The 15,842-nt window shown below is 35.2% G+C and overlaps 1 protein-coding gene across 2 annotated transcripts in view; it reads right to left on the reverse strand.

Annotated features, from left to right (window-relative positions):
• Positions 1 to 14,130, reverse strand: part of sov (small ovary) — a 41,092-nt gene extending 26,962 nt beyond the window's left edge. For both annotated transcript variants that reach the window (XM_075300722.1, XM_075300720.1), the window contains exon 1: positions 14,027 to 14,130. The gene's annotated coding sequence lies outside the window, so the exon portion shown is untranslated. The remainder of the gene's footprint in view (positions 1 to 14,026) is intronic.
• Between the last annotated feature and the right edge of the window lie 1,712 nt (positions 14,131 to 15,842).

Consider the following 15,842-nt stretch of genomic DNA (forward strand, 5'->3'; position numbering starts at 1 on the left):
TTATACTCCATATAAAAAACGTTAGCGAGGAATAAATGCGAAATCTTTGTTTTGAACATTTTTAAGCACATATTTAAAGGTTGAATTACACACCCTGCGTCAATCCGTGCGTTGATGGAAGGGTTGATTTTTTTCTGTTTGCGGCAGACTATTCGAGCTTTTGATTTCAAAGAGAAATTTCAACTCTTCAATCATCGGACGCATTGTACGCATTGAACGCATGGTATGTAATTCTACCTTAAGCAACCCTGGATTTTTCGCTCAAAAAAATAGGCAAGCATATTATTTTGCATATTATTTCGACACGACCACTGTCGTCCGGATAAACTTATAGTCTGCAAGGCGAATTAACATATAATAAATCGATAATGGCAAGTTTATCAATTTTTATTTCTTTTGATGTATAAAAAGGCGTGGGCTACGTGGAGAATATATTAGGCGCTTTAATTTTCTTAGGAAATCCAAAGTAATTTTTGTCCGCAGGCAAAACTATTAAATTGAATAATAGTTAATATTTATTTAACTAATAACACAATAAGTCAAGTAAAATTATATATTACACAATTTCGGAATCGTAAGAAATATATTTCTTATAACTAAAAAACTGAGGTATTCTCGGATTTAAATCCAATTTTTATTTGATATGCTCATTATTTGCGATTATCGATTCCGGATATCGGAACATGGGGGTATAACATAATGCCACTTGTTTTAAAGTGCGAAGTAAGTAAGGCTAAAGAGTACACAATTACCGGTTTTTTTCATTTTTTGGCGTTTGCATAATTCAAACTAAAAATTTAGAAAAATAACGAAAATGATACATTTCCTGTCTATTTTTCTATTTAGATACAGTAAGTAACGGATATAATCAAAGACAATAAACTTGAGGAAGATAGGAAATTGGCTTGCATCATACCAAATGTTGCATTTACCATGTTAGTTCATTTCATTTTTTAAATGAAAAATTTAATTTTCTTAATGAAACAATGTTAAATTTTAGGCAACAACAAAACGATTACATTTTCCCCTTTATGGAAATTTATTTCGTGCACTTAATTTCTTTTTATTTGCATTTTAATACTGCGTATACTTGTCGTATACGCGTTTGGTTCGAGTATTAAACTAACCCGGTAAATGGTTCGATCTCCACAGTAGCTGATTACCTATCTTCCTGAATCTATAATCTTTGGATATAATCACATCTCATTTAAGATATTATAAAAGAACTTTAAAACGCATATACACAGAGAAAAAAGTGAACTATTTTGTGGGAAAAATGAAGTACCTTGTCGAAAATTTAACTAAATTCCTTTTTTGAGATTTCTATAATACGTTATTAAAATAATGAAATATTACGATATTTTTGGATTTTTTTTAAGAAGTGGTGAACTTCTCTCTCAATGACAAGGGACCATCTTTTTATAGCCGAGTCCGAACGGTGTTCCACATTGCCGTGAAACCACTTAGAGAAGCTTTGAAACACTCAGAAATATCTCCAGCATTACTGAGGTGGATAATCCATCGCTGAAACACTTTTTTGTGTTTGGTCGAAACTGAGTTTGAACCCACTACCCTGTGTATGCAAGGCGGGCATACTAACCATTGCACCACGGCAGCTCCCTAAAAATGTAAATGTACTCTCAGACATTAGGAAACAGACCATTATGGTCAAAGATTATAGATTTGAGGAAGATGGTTTGATGTGCTCAGTAGCCAACAGTGCTGCCGTTAGTGAAAAATTTAGTGAAGTAGATTTTGGAAAAAAGTGGAGTAGATTGAATAAAATTGAATTAGCATACATTTTTGAAAACAAAACAATAGAATTCATTTTATTATACCCTCCACCATAGGATGGGGTATATTAACTTTGTCATTCCGTTTGTAACACATCGAAATATTGCTCTAAGACCCCATAAAGGGGTCTTAGAGTGGTGAAATTCTGAGTCGATCATGAGCATTCCGAACGAAAGAAGCTATCGACTTGAAACTGGGCACAAGTAGTTGTTATTGATGTAGGTCAGATGGTATTGCAAATGGGCCATATCGGTCCACTTTTACGTATAGCCCCCATATAAACGGCCCCCCAAATTTGGCTTGCAGGGACCCCCATAAAGGGGTCTTAGAGTGGTGAAATTCTGAGTCGATCATGAGCATTCCGAACGAAAGAAGCTATCGACTTGAAACTGGGCACAAGTAGTTGTTATTGATGTAGGTCAGATGGTATTGCAAATGGGCCATATCGGTCCACTTTTACGTATAGCCCCCATATAAACGGCCCCCCAAATTTGGCTTGCAGGGACTCTAAGAGAAGCAAATTTCATCCGATCCGGCTGAAATTTGGTACATGGTTTTAGCATGTGATCTCTAACAACCATGCAAAAATTGGTCCACATCGGTCCATAATTATATATAGCCCCCATATAAACTGATCCCCAGATTTGGCTTGCGGATCCTCTAAGAGAACCAAATTTCATTCGATCCGGCTGAAATTTGGTACATGGTGTAAGCATATAAAAAATAAAAATTTGAAGCAGAACAAAAAGTGAAGCAGATACTTCGATTGAAGTAGTAGAGGCAGCACTGGTCAAAGATTATAGATTTGGGGAAGATGGGAGATTGACTTGCGTCATACCAAATGTTGCATTTACCAGATTACTTTAATACATGTTTGTAATCTTTTAGTTGTTTTTAGTTTTTATTTTTTAAATGAAAAATTTAATTTTCTTAATGAAACAATGTTAACTTTTAGGCAACAACAAAAAAATTACATTTTCCCCTTTATGGAAATTTATTTCGTGCTCTTAATTTCTTTTTATTTGCATTTTAATGCTATGTCAATACTTGTCGCATACGCGTTTGGTTCGAGTATTAAACTAATGTGGTAAATGGTTTGATGTGCTCAGTAGCCAACAGTGCTGCCGCTAGTGAAAAATTGAGTGAAGTAGATTTTGGAAAAAAAGGGGAGTAGATTGAATAAAATTGAAGTAACATACATTTTTGAAAACAAAACAATAGAATTCATTTTATTATACCCTCCACCATAGGATGGGGGTATATTAACTTTGTCATTCCGTTTGTAACACATCGAAATATTGCTTTAAGACCCCATAAAGTATATATATTCTGGGTCGTGGTCAAGGCCGTAGCCAGGATTTTAATTCGGGGGGGGTTCAACTTAAAAAAAAAATATTCATATAATCTCATGTGTAGAAAATTTTATTTATGCAAAGGTATGTATACAATATGTTTATAATATTAAATTGAGCCGACGGGCTTTTTGGGCAGCAAATAAATCAATGACTTCTTCAGTCGGCACATTTATTTGGCGATTAACCGACATTAATGCCAATCCATTGAGTCTACTCTCGCCAGTCGAATTTCTAAGATACGTCTTTAATCTCTCCATTTTTGAAAATGAACGTTCGGATGAGCACGTAGTAACTGCAGGGATGGAAAATGCAGTAGTAAAGTACTTTTTTCAATACTTTTTCACCCCGGTCAGTACCGTAGTACCCCCGCGAATGATTTAGTACCTTTTGTGTAGACATTTTTGAGTCGATATCAGATTTATGGTACAATAGCTTTGACAAAATATTTTAATATTTTGAGAAAGTCTTTATCAACCTTATTTGCTAACAGTCTTTTACAAATATGACAAAACAGACATGTTCATGTGGGAAGAAAATGTCGATTTTGTAAAAGATATAGTCAAAGACAGGATTTTATTGAACTTCAAGAATGTTTTAGTCGAAAAAAGAATGCGATTCTATATTCTCAATTTTTTATTTCGGTAGAAAATGTTGTCTAAATTTTATTTCTATATAGAATTTTTGCAAAATTTTATTTCTATAGATAATTTTGTCAAAATTTTATTTCAATTGAAAATTTTCTAAAAATGTTATTTCTATAGTAAATTTTTGCAAAACTTTATTTCTATAGAAAAAATTTGTTTTCTATAGAATTTTTTTTTGCAAAATTTTATTTCCCTTCGTTTTGTTTTGTTATTGTTGGTTTTGTTCTTTAAGCATTGTCGTTGTTTTTTTATTGCAGCTTAAAACCATACATTGACTAAACTACAAGTGTAGCTTAACCAACAGAGGAAAAGAATGTTTGTCAAATTTATTTGGGCAAAGCCCAATAGACTGCAAGATGGTTGGATGGACGCACGTTTCGGAATTACCACATTCCTCATCAGCATCCTCTATTTGCAGCAAAACTATCAACCAATTTTCAGAATAAATTCAGGCAGTTTATTAAACCCAACAAAAACCACACTTGAACCCTCCGAAAAAAGGTTTTACATTGATAGCCGGCTTATGCCGAAATAAATTCGAAACAAACATATCTCTTTTCCTATGCCACTGTCAAATCATCGATTTGAATTCACATGGCTGGGTTTATTTTGAGCGTACCTCCTCTTCTTTTTCCATTTGTTTTGTTTTGTTATTGTTGGTTTTGTTCTTTAAGCATTGTTGTTGTTTTTTATTGCAGCTTAAAACCATACATTGACTAAACTACAAGTGTAGCTTAACCAACAGAGGAAAAGAATGTTTGTCAAATTTATTTGGGCAAAGCCCTATAGACTGCAAGATGGTTGGATGGACGCACGTTTCGGAATTACCACATTCCTCATCAGCATCCCCTACTTGCAGCAAAACTATCAACCAATTATATGAATAAATTCAGGCAGTTCATTAAACCCAACAATAAACCACACTTGGACCTTCCGAAAAAAAGGTTTTTGTATGATAGCCGGCTATAGAAAATTTTTGAAAAATTTTTTTAATATAGAAAAATTTTTCAAAATTTTATTTTCTTTAAAATTCAGTCTCTTGACAATAATCTTCCAGTGAGATTTTTGTTGAAATTTAGTAAAAAGTACCTTTCCGCTCAAAAAATACCTTTTTTGTACTTTCTTAAAAATTGTATTTTTCCATCCCTGAGTTACTGGCAAAGTGACCAAAATTTTTAAAAGAATATGCACGTTTGGAAATATCTCTTTATTGCACTCTCCAAGTGCTTCCATCGCTGAATTAGGCAGGTTCTTTTCGCAGGTTTTGCGCCATTTCATTTACACATGTGTGTTTGGCTGTTTCGTTGTTGTTGCTATGGCCAAACAAAGCGAGTCATGTTCACAAAAAGAACAACAAACACACATAAAAAGCAGAAATACATTTTCCAAAAATAAAATTTGTGGTGCGAGAACAAAAACAATTTGTTTTTTTCGACCGTCGTTTGACGGGCTTTTCAACTAGTATTCTAGGATTTGTGCAAGTTTTATAGGTAAGCGTTTTCAAAATAAAACCATCAGCTTTCCTTCAACATCTTCGATAAGATTTTTCTATGCAGCTAAAAATATATATTTATTTATATAAAAATATTCATTCATTTCGGGGGGGGTTTGATCCCCCTCATCCCCCCCCCTGAATACGGCCTTGGTCGTGGTGAAATTCTGAGTCGATCTGAGCATGTCCGTCCGTCCGTTTGTTGAAATCACGCTATCTTCCGAACGAAAGAAGCTATCGACTTAAAACTTGGCACAAGTAGTTGTTATTGATGTAGGTCAGATGGTATTGTAAATGGGCCATATCGGTCCACTTTTACGTATAGCCCCCATATAAACGGACCCCCAAATTTGGCTTGCAGACCCTCTAAGAGAAGCAAATTTCATCCGATCCGGCTGAAATTTGGTACATGGTTTTAGCATGTGATCTCTAACAACCATGCAAAAATTGGTCCACATCGGTCCATAATTATATATAGCCCCCATATAAACTGATCCCCAGATTTGGCTTGCGGAGCCTCTAAGAGAAATTTGGCTGAAATTTGGTACATGGTGTAAGCATATAAAAAATAAAAATTTGAAGCAGAACAAAAAGTGAAGCAGATTTTTTGAAGAAGGAGTGACGAAGAAAATTTTGTGAAAATGAAGCAAAATACTTCGATTGAAGTAGTAGCGGCAGCACTGGTAGCCAATCTCCCATCTTCCTCTTCTATAATCTTTGCTGCCCACGACGTACGAATGTGGATAGTCTATCATGTTCCGCACATTCTTCCGACTCCTCCACAATCACCAGACATGAATCCTATAGAACAGCTATGGGAAGAATTGGGCAGACGTGTGCAAGAGCGTCCAATGAGTAGCAAAAGTCAACTAAACAAGGACCTGTCACAAGTATGGAACAAATTGGGTCCGATGTCACAAAAAAACTATCACATTCAATGCCAAGAAGGTTGGAAAGTTCTAAATTTTTCGAAAAAAAACTAAATCTCAATAATTTTACAACTTTGAGCATACTAAGTCTCCACAAAAACTTGTCATGAATTACAAATTTGTTTTGTTTTTCTTTTATTTTTTTAGAAGGAAGATGTGAATTGGGCATATTGTTATTCTTTTTTCTCGAGAAACCAGAGATTAGTCCCAAACATGTTCGATGAGAAGTTTCAACATTTTTTCGGTTTCTCTTTTCATTTTGCATTCGTAACAAAACCTAATTCGCTTATTTTAGCAATTTCTTTTACTTTTAAAAGAACAAAAACAATTCATGAAACATTTAATTAATAATTTAGTGCAATCGTCACAGAAATTTGGGAAAACTTTTGAGCAAATAGCAAAATAAAAATTGTCTGCATCAAACCAGTAAGTTCGGAGCGCCTTCCCTACAAGTGTGGGACTAATCTCTGGTTTCTGGTACTAGCACTATCAAAGCCAAATTCACATATGTATTCTTTTTCTATGGTCTTTGTTTATAACATATATCAAAAATTTTATAGATATAGATAAATCATAAATAAATACAAAATTTCGATGAATATATTACTCAGCTATCGGCTTTTAAAAAAGAAATGAGAACTGAACATAAAATTGTATGCTGTGTGAGTAATTTGTCCGGCAAAATATGCAAAGTAAAAACAATTATTTTCACGTCCCTACACACAAAGAAAATTTAATTAAAATAGGGCCAATGACAGCTTTTCATTGGTACAACGTTGATAGTACGAACCGTTTTATTCTTTAACAGAAAATTCATAACAATAATATTTTGAAGAGAGTATGTTTGGTCAGAGCATATTCCAAATTAGGGAGGTTAACATTCTAAAATTGACGCGAAAAACTTGCGTTTTGGACTTGGTTTTTTGTATGGGGAAAACGACTTGTCTTAAAATGTTATAAAGGGAAAACATTTCAGACTCAAAAAAAATGATTTGTGAGAACGCCGTAATAGTGAGCCTGAAATAACTCCGGTTTTTGATGAGGGACGTACATGTTCCGCGAGAAAGGCGACCACGTATTCCTAAGAAAACTTGTGTCACAATGGGTAGCGATCTTGCTCACTCCGAACAACAAGCGTAACCTTGAACGGAATTCAGAGAAGTTTTTGACGCTGTCTAAGCGCAATTCGAATAATTGTGGAAGACTGTGATCCATAATACTACGTTCGCTCTAGACACGAAATCCTCGTAAACGAGGATTTTGGCCGAAATCCTCCTAGATCTCAGTAGATTTGCAATAGGCAAATATCAGCTGGCTCGTAGAGGATTTCAAAAAAATCTCTTTCAAAATCCCCTATATTGCCTTGTACAACGGTGGTTTTAGTACTAAAAATACGCTTTTTGCAACCCTGCCCCAATTTTCCTTGTAGATGAATATGTGTGTACGTGTACACATACGAGTTTGGTGTTGTATTGATATATTTACAAACAGCTGTTAAATCCTCAAATCTACGAAATCTCGTTATTTTGCCAGTCCGAACACTTGAGATTTGTAAATAGATTTTGGTTCTAAATAGCGAGATTTCGTGTCTAGTGCGGACGTAGTATAAAGCTAGACGACACGCTTGTCGGCTAAAATTTTCTCTCTTCTTGTTTTCTCCCTTGTGTTTTTGATGTCAATATAGGTCGAATAATTTGCTACTTTTGAGTTATTTCAAGAAAGAAGAATTTTCACAATGCGTAGCGATGGCAACACTATCCCATTTCCGCCAAGGAATTCGAGTAGATTTTAATTTATTTGGGAATTTTTAACCATTATGTGATATTCAAGGGTAAAAACTTATCGTGCACTACATTTGAAGTCGATCATCTTAATCATTTGAGATATAACAGGTTTGCTGATAGGTCCCCGGTCTGACACATAGATGGCGTCGCTGGTATTAAATGCATATTATTTTTATATAGTACCAACCTTCAAATGATTCGTGTCAAAATTTGACGTCTATAAGTCAATTAGTTTGTGAGATAGAGCGTCTTTTGTGAAGCAACTTTTGTTATTGTGAAAAAAAATGGAAAAAAAGGAATTTCGTGTTTTGATAAAATACTGTTTTCTAAAGGGAAAAAATAAGGTGGAAGCAAAAACTTGGCTTGATAATGAGTTTCCGGACTCTGCCCCAGGAAAATCAACAATAATTTATTGGTATGCAAAATTCAAGCGTGGTGAAATGAGCACGGAGGACGGCGAACGCAGTGGACGCCCGAAAGAGATGGTTACCGACGAAAACATCAAAAAATCCACAAAATGATTTTGAATGACCGTAAAATGAAATTGATCGAGATAGCAGAGGCCTTAAAGATATCAAAGGAACGTGTTGGTCATATCATTCATCAATATTTGGATATGCGGAAGCTCTGTGCAAAATGGGTGCCGCGCGAGCTCACATTTGACCAAAAACAACAACGAGTTGATGATTCTGAGCCGTGTTTGCAGCTGTTAACGCGTAATACATCACATCGACAGTTGGCTGAGTGGACAGCGACACAATCGATAGTTGGCTGAGTGGACAGCGGTCGGTGAACCGTCTCCCAAGCGTGGAAAGACTCAAAAGTCCGCTGGCAAAGTAATGGCCTCTGTTTTTTGGGATGCGCATGGAATAATTTTTATCGATTATCTTGAGAAGAAAAAAACCATCAACAGTGACTATTATATGGCGTTATTGGAGCGTTTGAAGGTCGAAATCGCGGCAAAACGGCCCCATTTGAAGAAGAAAAAGTGTTGTTCCACCAAGACAACGCACCGTGCCACAAGTCATTGAGAACGATGGCAAAAATTCATGAATTGGGCTTCGAATTGCTTCCCCACCCACCGTATTCTCCAGATCTGGCCCCCAGCGACTTTTTCTTGTTCTCAGACCTCAAAAGCATTCTCGCAGGGAAAAAATTCTGAGGCCTATTTTGAGGCAAAACCGAAGGAGTACTACCAAAATGGTATCAAAAAAGTGGAAGGTCGTTATAATCGTTGTATCGCTCTTGAAGGGAACTATGTTGAATAATAAAAACGAATTTTGACAAAAAAAAATGTGTTTTTCTTTCTTCGACCGGGGACTTATCAGCCAACCTGTTACCACACACACTAGCAGATGAACGGACATTCTCCATTCAACTAGGAATGCCTTTATTGAATTTCGTCCATAAGTGGTATATAATCTCCGTATGCTCCTTGTATATGTTGCCCATTTTGTTCGTATCAAATGAGGTATAACATTCAGTTTCGTACTCATGTTCAGCAGTCTTCTATAGGATTTCCACAAAATCGACTATACTGTCTTTTAGAACTGTGTTTTAGTACTAAAACTCCACTTTTTGCGATGTAGTATTTATTTAAATTTTTGAAGTATTGGTGTTTATTTTTTCGAATAGTTGCGCTGAATTTGCGTATTCATTCTTAGAGAAATGGTTAGTTTGGACATAAATAAACCGAAATCAACTGTATGTTTTTTGTACCAGTAAACAGCCTTTAAGGGCCGGTTTCTCAATGCCTTGTTATTTATTGTGCCGATAAAACAACTGATCGCATACAAAAAATTTACTAACCGGTTGACTATCCTTCGGTTAAGTACAAATCACAGAATTAGAACGGTCAAATGAAAGGCATTTTAAATCTTTGCAATGTTCACATTCGAGATTTGAAATTTCGCCAGTAGTGTAAGTAGTTCGCTAATGCGCTTTACAGACTATCAGTTATTCCGGACGACAGTGCTCGAGAGCATTATAAGTTAAGTCCGAAGGCATAATCGATACTGCTGCATGTTTATGGGATCGATAACACATTTACCGATTATTTAGTCATCGCCGACAAGTCGTATCGATCCGACACACTGTAAGATTCTTTACAAACACCGACATTCCGTCCGGAATAACTGATAGTCTGTAAAGCACATAAGGCGAAATTTCGTTTTATCTTTTAAAATTGCACCAAATTGACTAGTAGGAAATCACCATCAGAGCCGTGGCAAAATAAAATATAAAAAAGCGATCTTCCTTCGCCAGCACATTTGATGTCCGTTTCGACGAAAGTAATTGTTATGTTTGGTCATTTTGTTTAAATTCTCTGCAAAATGTGAATAAATTGGTTAATCCAATGTCATCACGCATTGCTAATACAGTTATCGAGTTTTTCCATATTTTTATATAGTGCAGAGCCAACATGACATTTGAAGTTCATTTCCTGTACAAACAAGTTAGTCTGCATGTCAACATATTAAATAACGGGCCATTTCTAGCGATTTTTTACTAGAGATCGTTGAGTTTTAACGAGATATCCTATTTTGGTTCTACATAATGCAGATTTCAAGAAATGGCATCCACATAGTTTACTCGAGTGATTTATGTACTCGTTATTTTAATGTTTGACATCATTACGCCTCTTTGCGTATTTTATTTTTTACAACTTACAAATTAGCGATAGAAGTCGTTTCTTTGTTATCAAAGAGCATCATTATGTACATTTTAGATATTTTTACAGGATAATTTTTACTGGAAAAATACGCGAACAGTCCGTAGTTGCAATTGTAATAAAGTAAGACGGGTTGTGTCTAGACTTGCTAGATGGCCTGGATTCACCCGGAATTTCGTCACTTGGAAGTGTCCAGAATTTTTCACAAAATTTGCCAAAAATCCCGAAATTTCAATTACTCAAGGCATATGTTTTAATTTTTTTCCCATTTCTTAGAAAAGAAAACGATTTGAAATTAAATCGCTTTCAAAAATATTTTTGGTTTTGGACTGTCATATTTTTTAAATATACATTTGTCTGTCAGATTTTATACCATTTCATTCAATCTCATCACTATGAGAAACAAATCAAATCACTGTCTTTCAAGTTCCAGTCAAGAAGAAAACAAACGAGATAGATAGGTTTATGGCAAATCTCTTTAGTAGGACTTACAGTAATTGAGGTAGTCAGTCGATTGTGAAGAAAGTTATTATTTTTTTTTTATTTTCCCCGTTTGCTTTGTTGCTTCTTTTGAACGCCGTCAGTTTTTTACAAATTATAAGTCATGTTTATACTCCCTGCCAACATTTCAAAGTTCGGTTTTATCCCTATCAGGACTCTTTAGTGACACTATAACAATGCCCAACTCTGATGCGAAATATACCCAAACCATGTCCATGGCGATATCCCAATCCCCAGTATCGAAATGCGCTACAAAAGAAGCAGCGATCGTCATCGCAGAGCTTAAGTTTGTTTGCCAAAACCGAAAGTAATATGTCAGTAAATATGAGTTTAGGTTTCCGTTTTAAAAAAACAAATTTTCCCAAAAATGTATACGTTTAGGTAAGTACTATGTTCGCTTTTCGCGTTGAAATTTTCGCGGTTACTTTATTAAAACAGTTTAATATAAAGCAGATAAATTTACTCAATTGATGTGCAATTTCTTGTTCCTATAGATTTCGGCAAGACTTTACAGGAATATGTCTGTTTTCATTTATTATTATTCCAGGAAAAGTAATCACGAAAATAAAGTGATTTTCAACTCGAAAACCGAACATAGTACACACCTTTTGATATAAAATCGTGGGAGAAAGTTTCAGTGGCTCCAACCTATTTAGGAATTTCAAAGTCTGCAGACAATAACAAATGCAAATTTATTAAGTGATGAAATATGGCCAACTGTTTTCGAAAAATGTGACGTTTTTTGCTTGTCCCGATAAATCCCGGAATGTACGACGCTGTGTCCCGGATTTCGGCAACCATAATCTGGCAACCCTAGTTGAGTCTACTTGATCTATCTTAAGGCCGGTACTCTGTTCGGTTTTCGCGTTGAAACTCCATACAAAACCAAAAAATGCGAAAAATTTGCGAAATTTTTTCCATTTGTGATACTTTGTTTTTTTCGTGTTGAAAAACTGACGTTTATAGCACGGCGCCATTTGCAATGAGAATTAAGAAATAATTTATTTATTAAAAACTATTTGTGCGGGTTTATAAATCAAACACGGACAATATTTTTGTTCCGAAACTATACAAAGGATCAAAGGAATAGCAGATCAATTGCCCAAGGAAAAATAAAATGTTATTTTGTAAAAACAAGCAACAACCACCAACTTAATCCAATATCGCTCCCTGTAAAATAGCGCTCCAAGCTACCTAAAAAAACGCCGCTTTCTATGTGCGAAATAATGATTTCCATAAAAATTTTTCGCAAGAATGAACATAGTACCGGCCTTTATACATTATAACATTATATATTTCATTTGAAAATTTTCACAAAATGAATTTTGCCATTTCACACTGCTGAAACAATAGTTTTGGTCAACTTTGTCGTAACTACAAAATAATAGAAGGTTTCTTCAAACACCTTTATCGAAACGTTGTAATCAGCGGTTCCATAGATGCCAACATATTATTACATCATAGGTGGAATATCGCTTCCACTGTTCCAGAAATTTTGACAATTCCAATGATGTTTCATATTTTGTAGAACTATGCTAGTTTTTTTTCTAAATTGCTTTCTTCGTATCTATATCTGAAAATTTGCTTAACATTTGCCATACAACAATGCGATTTTGGTAAATTTTAGTATTTCACACTGCTGATATAATATTTTTGATCAACTTTGTCGTATGACGTTTGGCGTCATATTTCATCGAAACATTGTACGCAGCTGTTCAAGAGTTATCACATTATTATTACATCCTAGATACATTATCGCTCCCATTGAGATATATGTCTTTTTCCAGAAATTTTCATAGTATTCACAAATCCTTTGAAGTTTCATATTTTGTACAACTTTCCTTTTTTTCTAAATAGTTCCTTTAAGCACTCTCCATATCGATATCTGAAAATTTACTACACCACAATGTATTCCCAATCAACAATTATTAAAATTTTTTCGATTTGGCAACCCTTAAATTTGCATGATTTGTAGCATTTGCTTTCCATTGTCTTTCTTCGCCGACGATGAATTTTTAATTTAATTTTCCATAATATTTTATTTCTTTTCATACGTTTCCACTGTACACAGGAATATTTGGAGATAATATTTACTATTCTCGTTTTTTTTCTTATATGCGATTAGCTTTTATAAGCAATGCTACTCATCATTTTGTTGGGGTTTTGGCAGCAGCTTGTCTCTTTAAACGGTATATTAAAGTACGTAGTAGTTTTATATTGCCATCATTAAATTCTAAAATATCAGCTTGCAATAGGAAAAATCTTGTTTGTGTATATGTTCCCATCCATCCATGTTAATGGCAAAAAATTGCTTTGATGAAGTACTTAAAGAAACCAAGCCATTTCATTGAATGTTGCTAGGTATGAACAACCCGCTTCCAACAACAATATCCACTAGCATTTGGTCACACGGCCAAACCACTTCCCAGAGAACCTTATTGAACCAAACACGCACACACTCACACACATATGTGTATGGGTACATCATTGACGTAATACTTTGAAAAAGAATATTTTCTGCATACCTCATGGTTTAACTGGTCGCCTAACACACCTCCGATAATATTTCCCTGTATTCTAGTTCTGTTTAATTTCATTTAATTACACTTTCTTTTAGAAGACATAAAGGAGACATATTTTTCCATTAATTGAATGCAATATACTTTGTTTCTCATGGACAAAAATGAGGAAAAATGAATGTGGCGAGGAGAATAGGGGTTCTTTTTGTGTTATATTTGACTGGTATGCATATTTCTTAAATTTAGTTTTTAATTTTAGTCACATTTTATTGTTTTATATCCATATACGATGGTTATTAATGTTTCCACCTTGTATTGATTTAGTTCTTTTCATTACCTCTTGTCAATTTTGTAACAATGTGAAATTCCAATAAATAAAACAGAAGACACTAAATTGGAGAGTTCATTGTTTTGTTCGTCAATGTCGAAATCCAAATCTCAACTGAATCATAGTAATGTCTAAACGTAGATATTGTGTCAGGCTGTCGTCGTTTTTTAAGTTGTCGGCTACCCATTCGTGACGAAGGCTTCGTGTCAGCCAGTTTGAATATTGACACACACTCAAGGCAAATTGCTTGCCATAAGCACTCACACTCGTACTTTGAGTTCTTTCTCAATTCGCTGTGAATATCGGTTAATGCATATTTATTTTAGCGTCTCCTCTGTGGTGCCATAAGGGAAAATGCTTAAATACAAGTGGCGGTGTGAACAATCTTTTCAGTTGTTGGTTGGATGTTGGGCGGTTTGGTTGCGCTTGTTTTGTAGTGGGTAAGTGAGTGGCGTCGTCATTTGTTAATGGCTGTAAATGGGGTTACTGAGAGTTTTCATGGATAGAGAAAATTTTTTGTGTATCTACAGATGACCTTAATTGGTATCGGGTTTCATTTTGTATATAGTATGTATATGTTGTCTGTCATTAGATGTATATGTTGTCTGTCATTAGAAAAAAATATCTATGTTCCTGAACGACAGTAAATCTAGTAATAAATTTTCTCTTGCCATAAGAAGGACTTGGTCCAAGTTCATGCACTTTGAGATATGAAAGGAGAAGCTATGATAAAATGTTTACACCTAGTCTTTTTACATGAAATGGAGACTAAAAGAGGTATTTACTGGGAATTGTGAATATGTCAATATAGGGTTTAGCAAAATAATCAGACATGAAGAGTTGTTGCAAAGGTGAACAAAAAATTGTTCCGATATCAGCTGAGGTGCTCGAGGACAGCATACTTGATCAGTAAATCGATCCGAGTGCAATGTATGCGTGGATATTTTCTCCGCAGATAGGAATACAAAAGGTCAAGGGTTCAAACCCTTTTTGACCGAATGTCGAAAAGATTTTCAGCGGTGATTTATCCTCTCCCAGTAATGCTGACAGTTTTCAGCAATGGTTTATACTCTCTAAGTAATGCTGACAGTTTTGGGACACTGAGAAAAGTGTCCCAAAACTTCTCTAAGTGATTTCACCAAAATGTGAAACGCCATTCGTACTCTGATATAAAAAAGGAGGTTCCTTGCCATTGAGATTTAGGTAGAATAGGACAGCTCTCATGGAAGAGAGAGAGAGAAGTTCACAGCCTATGGTTAGGTTAGGTTAGGTTAAAGTGGCAGCCCGATTAAGATTCAGGCTCACTTAGACTATTCAGTCCATTGTGATACCACATTAACTAAAAGTACCTATTACATATGAACACTTCTAGTTTTAACCGCTGAACCTTCTTGATTATTTTTCTTTGTTGAACCAACCAGATTGTTCCAAAAACATTAGCAGACTGCTTAAGTTAACGTTTTCCAGATCCGCCAGTAATCTGAAGCTATATGCTCCTAAAAGTTGCTTGCGCTTTACACAAAATGCAGGACACTCACACAAGAGGTGTTTAATTGATTCCTTTTCCTCCGCATCATGACAGCTCATACAATAGTCATTATACTTCGCGCCAATAGTGTTTGCAAAATCGCCTATCAGGCAGCGACCCGTTATATCAGGAGTGATATCTGAACATACCTAGTGTGCGATTTAAGTTTAAATGGGGCCATATTTGCTTGTTGTCGTTACAGCCCTTGTAATTCTCCCATTGAACATTTGCCATCATAACAGCCGTCTCACGCAGCATGAGCTTACAGGTAGCCAGGGGCATACCTGCATATTCCCC

The sequence above is a fragment of the Haematobia irritans genome, chromosome 3 (genome assembly GCF_050003625.1).
Source record: "Haematobia irritans isolate KBUSLIRL chromosome 3, ASM5000362v1, whole genome shotgun sequence".
NCBI classification, from domain to species: Eukaryota; Metazoa; Arthropoda; class Insecta; order Diptera; family Muscidae; genus Haematobia; species Haematobia irritans.